Source organism: Musca domestica, unplaced genomic scaffold, assembly GCF_030504385.1.
Source record: "Musca domestica strain aabys unplaced genomic scaffold, Musca_domestica.polishedcontigs.V.1.1 46, whole genome shotgun sequence".
Classification (NCBI taxonomy): Eukaryota; Metazoa; Arthropoda; class Insecta; order Diptera; family Muscidae; genus Musca; species Musca domestica.
Genome location: NW_026712336.1, coordinates 3,334,122 through 3,342,114, shown reverse-complemented (window position 1 = coordinate 3,342,114; position 7,993 = coordinate 3,334,122).

Genomic DNA, 7,993 nt, shown 5'->3' with positions numbered 1-7,993 from the left:
TCAAAATACCGAATATCGCGAGGTACCATTATATGGGGGCTATATGAAAACGTGGACCTACATGTCCCATTTACGAACTTAACCTGCCTACTGGAAAAATAAACATGTGTGCAATATTTTAGCCTTCTATCTCAATTCGTTCGAAAGATAGCGTGATTACAACAGACAGACAGACGGACATGGGAAATTAAAAAGAATATTACGCTGATCAAGAATATATATACTTTGTTGGGTCCGACGTGAGTATTTCGAGGAGTTACAAACGGAATGACAAAGTTAATATACCCACCATAGAGTGGTGGAGGGTATAAAAACTTGATTATGAAATTATGATTAACTAACTTACAAGTAAGCTTACTGCCTCTTTATTTTTGCAAGGAAGCGTCATCAGTAGTTATTTTTCGGCGGCTAAGAGTCTACCAATTAGCAGAAAAAATATTGAACTAGCAATCTAGTAATTTATACTTAAACTGCGCCACGGCTACAAACATTAAACATTTTTCAAGTCTTTCAAGATTTTTTAAGTAGTGACTTAGGGACGACTATAACCTTTCGATTCCCTTTAATCCGCAAACCCCTATAAGTTCCCCAAACCTTCCATTCCAACCCTCGTTATTATTATCATCATGGCTATTGGCTTGTGTTTAACCACAGGGATGACTTCAATGAATGCATTTAGATGAATGAATGAATAAATGCGTGTGTGTTTGTGCGTTGCTAAAAAGATTAAGTATTTGAGTGTTAAATTTCCAACTTAAACCCGATAATGAATTCAAGTGCATTTAGGATTTCATCATCAGTTAAAGTAGCAACAATAACAACAAAGTGGCAAGGGCAGCAGCAATCACAAATACAATACATTTGGACACCAGCAGACAAAAAACATCATTAAATATTCACAATGTCTCGCATTGACATTCACACACACCCAAAGACAGGCGCTTTGCCAACACCAGCCACTCTAAAATCCTAGAAGATGGTGGAGGGGGGAGGAGAAAAGTTTAACATTAACATTGAAATAGCAACAACAGCAACAACGTGAACGAGCACTGGTGGCAGGGACATTAGAGATAAAACATCACTACTGAGAATTACTATAATTAAATTCAAAATTATTGCTTGCAAACAGCAATTGCAATTGTCCACCTTGTTGTTGGAAGGACCACCTCCCATTTGATGTTTGTGTGACCTATACATATACACACTCTCTGTGTAGAGGAAGGGAGATCGGTATTTGTGTGGTGGTTGGGTATGGTTGCAAGACAATTGGAAAATTTATATATTTTCTGTCAAACGGATACATGCACATACATATGTATGTACCTATGTATACCGCTGGTCAAACATACAACAAATTTTAATCACATGTTGTTGTACTTTGAAGTCTTTTGACTTTGGCAGCCAGTGCAGTACAGTATCGACATGTGTATAATTGTATGTATGTCATCATATATCAAATGTGTAAATTTTATTATGCAAGTGTGTTGTCTACTGTGATACCTATAGCTGATGTTGTTATTGTTGTTGTGGTTCGAATGTTTACCATTACTTCCGCTTGTACGGATTGGGTGTCTGTCTGTCTGCCTGCGTGCCTGTCTCTGTGTGCGCCTGATAACACCCCTTACATTTGCATTTATTATTATTTAACTTCTTTTTGGTTTACTTAATTGCATACCCTCCTCTATTGGCCATGGATTACATATCCACAGTTAGGTTTATGGGAATTTTAAGGACTGTCTGGGAAAATAAAATTTAGAAAATTCTAAAGAAACATCTTTCAAAAACAAACCAGTAAAGAAAGTCTTAAAATCGGGCGGGGCCGACTTTATGATACCCTACACCACTTTGCTAATTTAGTAGAGCTCCACATAACAATTAAAAGTTTTTATGGGAGAATTCAATCATACACGCTATGATTATAATTATAATTTAAAGTTCAAAGTACTAAATATGCCGAAGCTTTTGTATCTTTTAAATTGGGAATTGCATTGCCCATTTGGTGCACAATTAATTTGAAATCGGATAAAGATATATATGGGAGCTATATCCAAATCTGCACCGATCTCGATAAACTTTGGCAAAGATATCTCTGAGCTGTATTTGATATATTTCCCTGAATATCGTTGTTACGGAGTGCATATTACGGCTCTGGGTAACAAATATAACGAATCGGATGAACAATATATATGGGAGGTATAGCTATATCTTAACCGATCTTCACCAAATTTAACATACTAGCTTCTAGACTCAATTCGGTCGCATGTGCTAAATTCCATCCCATTTGGACAAATATTAAACGTTTGATGCACAATAAAAGGTAAATCGGACGAAGTTATATATGGGAGCTATATCCAAATCTGAACCGATCTCGATAAAATTTATCATATGTATTTCTGAGCTGTATTTGATATATTTTCCCAAATATTGTTGTTGCAGAGTGCATATTACGGCGGCGGTGGACAAAAATAACAAATCGGATGCACAATATATATGGGAGCTATAGCTATATCTGAACCGATTTCGATCAAATTTGGCATACATATTTTCAGGCCTAATTTGGGTGTATATGCAGAATTCCATACAATTCGGGCTGATATTACTCGTTTGGTGCACAATAAAAGGCAAATCGGACGAAGATATATATGGGAGCTATATCTAAATTTTGACCGATTATCTCCAATTTCAATAGGGTTCGTCCTTGGGCCAAACAAATGATCTGCGCAAAATTTCATCTGGATCGGGCAATAAATGCGACCTGTACTTTGTTTACAAAAATACATGGACAGACGGACAGACGGACGGACGGACGGACGGACATGCATAAATCGACTCAGAATGTGATTCTATGCAGATCATCAAAAGGAACTATGGGTCTATCTCGTTTCCTTTTGCCTGTTACAAACAAATGCACAAAGACATAATACTCTGACCACCTTGTGGTGTAGGGTATAAAAATCTAAAATCTAATCGAATTTGTAATATCCTACACCATTTGGAAGGAACTTAAAAAAATAAAAAAATCCATTGAAAAATTCCGCTTAAATAAAATCCCTTATGTGGAACCTGTACGAAGACGTGGACCTGCATAAGTGATTTTTTCATAGGCTATTGTACCCATTACGAACTTCGAATACGAAATTTGAAAAAATTCCGGACTATAAATCTCTATAATCTTAAAAATACCGAATATTTGGAAGTATCGTTATATGGCCATAAGCGAAGACCTGTTTCGAAGCCACAAAATTATTGAAAGATTTAACACCTTGCAGCGAAGGTATCAGAAGAAGCGTGTCAAAAAATCCCATATTCACAACAGATCTTGTGTTTGTAGAAATATTGGGGTGTAGCGAGTTTATAAAGAATCAGAAGTTCAGTTTGAATTTTATGAGGGTAATTATTGGTATTCAAATGTTTATCGATTGTAGGTGGGGTGCCAGAAGAAGTGGTACGATCTTCCCCTATCTTCATTCCTACTACCTAGGGTTGTTAGAAAAAAATCCGTCGAAAAATACCGCTCAAAAAACCCTTTTATATGGACCCTGTACGAAGACGCGAACCTGTATAAACAATTTTTTCATAGGCTATTGTACCCATTACGTACTTCAAATATGAAATTTTAAATAATAATGGTCTTTATAATCATAAAAATACTGAATATTAGGAGGCATCGCTGTATGGTGGCTAACCAAAGAAGTGGGCTAGCATATGTATGTTATTGTCATTATTTCACATTTTATAAACATTGCGATAATTTAAAATGTTGAGCCTTCGTGAGGGAGGTACTGGAAGGAGGTACCAGAAGAAGTGGTACGATATTGCCCATCTCCGAAATCGATCTAAGTTTGATATACACTTATACACGTATACACTCTTTAAGAGTGCACACCAGTCAGACAGACAGGCGGACACACATAGATCGACTACAAATATCCTGAAACGGATTTGGTCCAAAGAGACCTACGGTCTGAAATCGTTATTTCGTTGAGGCAAATTTTGGCCGTATCAAATGATATATACTCTCTGTAGTCATATGGCTGAGGTTATAAACATAACCTAAATTTGGTTTGAACATGGGACAAACCCCTTCAAAATACCGAAAATATGGAGGTATTTTTGTGAACAAAATGCAGGTCGCATTTATTATCCGTAGGGTATCATATAGTTAGCCCCGCCACTCTTTTGGCCTTTTCTTATTTGTTTATATTTACCCAATTGAAATACAGATTAGGTATGAGGCTTAAAGCCATGTACCTAGACCCTAGACCCTAGAATTTTAATCCAAAGCCTTAAAAATTCCGAAAATCATGAAGTGCTCTATATAGTGGAGCGATATCAAACATTTTAACTGTATCGAACATATATTTTTTTATACCCTCCACCAAAAAAAAGTATGGAGGGTATATTAAGTTCGTCATTCCGTTTGTAACTCATCGAAATAATCATTTTAGACCCAACAAAGTATATATTTTCTTGATCAGCGTAAAATTCTAAGACGATTTAGCCCTGTCCGTCCGTCTGTCCGTCTGTTGTAATCACGCTACAGTCTAAACGAATTAAGATAGAAAGCTAAAATTTTGCACAGATCACTCTTTTGTCTGCAGGCAGGTCAACTTCGAAGATGGGCTATATCGGTCCACGATATCGTATAGCCCTCATATAACGGTACCCCCGATATTCGGTATTTTGATGATTTCAGCCACATTTTTCAATGGAATTGTCTGAAAATCCACACAAGTAGTTCCTTGTGGGTACTTTATACCTCGGCAGAGAATTATCTATATAGGTCCACAATATCGTATAGCCCCCATATAACGGTACTCCCACGGTATTCGGTATTTCGATGATTTCAGTCACATTTTTCAATGGAATTGTCTGAAATTCCACAAAAGGAGTCCCTTGTGGGCATTTTACCCCCTCAAAAAGAATTGTCTATATATGTCCACGATATCGTATATCCCCCATATAACTGTACCCCCCGATATTCGGTATTTTGATGATGTTAGCCACACTTTTTAATGGAATTGGCTTAAAATCCACACAAGTAGTTCCTTGTGAGTACTTCAACCCCTGAGAGAGAATTGTCTATACAGGTCCACGATATCGTATATCCCCCATATAACGGTACCCCCCGATATTCCGTATTTTTATGATTTTACCCACATTTTTCATCGGAATTGTCTGAAAACGCACACAAGCAGTTCCTTGTGGCTACTTTATACCTCGGCAGAGAATTATCTATATAGGTCCACGATATCGTATAGCCCTCATATAACGGTACCCCCGATATTCGGAATTTGGATGTTTTTAGCCATAGTTTTCAACGGAATGGTCACAAGGGGTTCTTTGTACACAACGGGTTCTTTGTCAGCACTTTACCCCCCGACAGAGAATTCTCTATATAGGTTAACGATAACATATAGCTCCCATATAACGATACCCCGCGATATTCGGTATTTTGATGATTTTAGCCACATTTACCAATTGTATTGTCTGAAAATCCACACAAGGAGTTCTTTGTGAGCACTTTACCCCTGAAACGGAATTGTCTATATAGGTCCACAATATCGTATATCCCCCATATAACGGTACTCCCTTATATGGCGTATTTTGATGATTTTAGTTACTTTTTCCAATGGAATTATCTGAAAATCCACACAAGGAGTTCCTTGTGAGTACTTTACACGCAAACATAGATTTGTCTTTATAGATCCACAATATCGTATATGCCCCCATATCGGCACCTTCCTATATTAGATATTTTAAAGATTTTAAAAGAATTTTTAATGGATTTTATTTATTTATTTATTTTTTTTTTTTGAAAATTTTCTAATTCGTTCCAAATGGTGGAGGGTATTCAAAGTTCGGCCCAGCCGAACTTACTGCTTTTTTACTTGTTTTTTTTTTTTTTTTGGTAGAACTTTAATTTCGTGCAATCTTCAAAATGCCGAAGACATGAAGATACGGCTATATGAACGCTGTAACAAATGCAGGATATTTTTTGCGATTCTAGCTCATTAGAATCGGAAATATCAATTCGAAGATAAATAAGTTGGAAATTAAGACAGAAATCTTAAATTAACGAAAATCGGGAATGGGTACAGTTAGCTTGGGTACATGCCTATACGAGGACCAATAAGCCCATTTTCCATCATCATAGAGTATATACAGATGGACATTGTAAAATCGAATTAAATGTTGTTAAGTATTAAATATATACAAATCTTATGGGGCCTCAAACGCATATTTAGAGGTATTGGGAATGGAGTGGCAAATTTACTGTAGACTCTATTTTAATTAGAGGGGTAAATGTACTTAGGACCTTCAAACACACATAGACCTTCAAACCCACAATTACAAGTAAGCGGGCTTTAATAAATTGCTGACCTACATTGGAAATTTCAGCAGCAATTGCTAAAATCGTCTATTTTATTGGAGAATGATTTTATAACCTAAACTGGTCTCAACAACCATGAAATAGTAAAAAATTGAATAACCCCATACCCCTAAATGTCATTATGGCTACCAGAATAGTCTTTTCTTCCACAAGCACGTGATTTCTTTTAGAATCCTAGAATTAATTCCCACCCATTTCTATTCTAAAGGAAATCCGTTTTGTTTTTGCCTCACCATACCATTATCCTTGTAAATCATCCAAACCCACTGTTACCACCAAAGGTGGTGGTTAATTTCTTCGAATAAATATTGTAATACAAAGTATCCTCACACAACACACACATGCACTCCGTGCACACTCATGCTGAGTGGCCTGTGCATTATTTTTGCCTTTAATTTACTATTTAGAGGTCGCAAATGTCAAATTTGCATTATGTCCAGTTTGTATGTTTGTTTGCAATATTTATATTAATGTCAATGTGTGCACAGTTCTCCAGAGATCCTCAGTTATGTATGTGTGGCATTGTTAACTATCCGCAAGAGGAGGTAGTCAAACTAGATAGTAGGACGGACATAAAAACCTTAACAGTCATTTTGACAAATCTACATTCGAACAGACATCCCTACGCACATACATTTATTTTATCCTTAATTGCTGTGATACCCATTGTTAATTTTACTGGATTTGCATTTACGAAATGCAATTCGAAATGCTAGTCCATGTTGTTGTTGCATTCTAAGGACCCATGTTTGTTAGTGTACTGCAAATTCCGAAGTAGTTGTTTTGTTGTTGTTGCTCATCTGTCGTTTGCCTGCCCATTGTCGTTGTTATTTTGTCAATTTTCGGTTACATTATTATTATTAACGATATTAAGATTAATAGTGAGGACATGTCTATTCGATATTACAAATTAATTTCAAGAATTTTACATGAATAGGCGAGGACAAGTAATGGTCAGTTTGTAAATATATTTGAGTGTTCGTTGCAATGAATATATATTTGAAGTTCATGGTATTGTAAATAGATGAATTTACGCAAAAGAATATACCCTACAAAATAGTTATATTCTGGATCAGCGTAAAATTCTTAGACGATCTAGCGATGTTCGTCTGTCTGTGTGTTGTAATCTCTCAAAAGAATTGTGGTAGAAGGCTAAAATTTGGCACTCAAGTATATTTTCCCAGTAAGGAGGTTAAGTTCGCAAATGGGCATTTCGGTACTCGTTTTCGTATAGCCCCCATATAAGGATATCTCCCTTTATTCGGTATTTCGATGATTTTAACGACATTATTGACCGGAATTTGTTTAAAATTCCGTATTCAAAGTCCGTAACAGATAGTACAGGCTATGAGAAAAAAAAATTCGTATGAAGTTCCACGTCTTCGTAAATCTCCCGTAGTACGATACCTCCCATTATTGGGAGTTTTGATGATTTTAGCGACATTACTCGCCGGAATTGTTTCAAATTTCGTATTTGAAGATCTTAATGGGTACGACAGCCAGCTATGACCAAAAATTGCTTATCCGCGTCTTTTTATAGCCCCTCACAAAGCTCATAATTTAAACGGCATTTTTAAGAATTTATTCCAAATGGTGGAG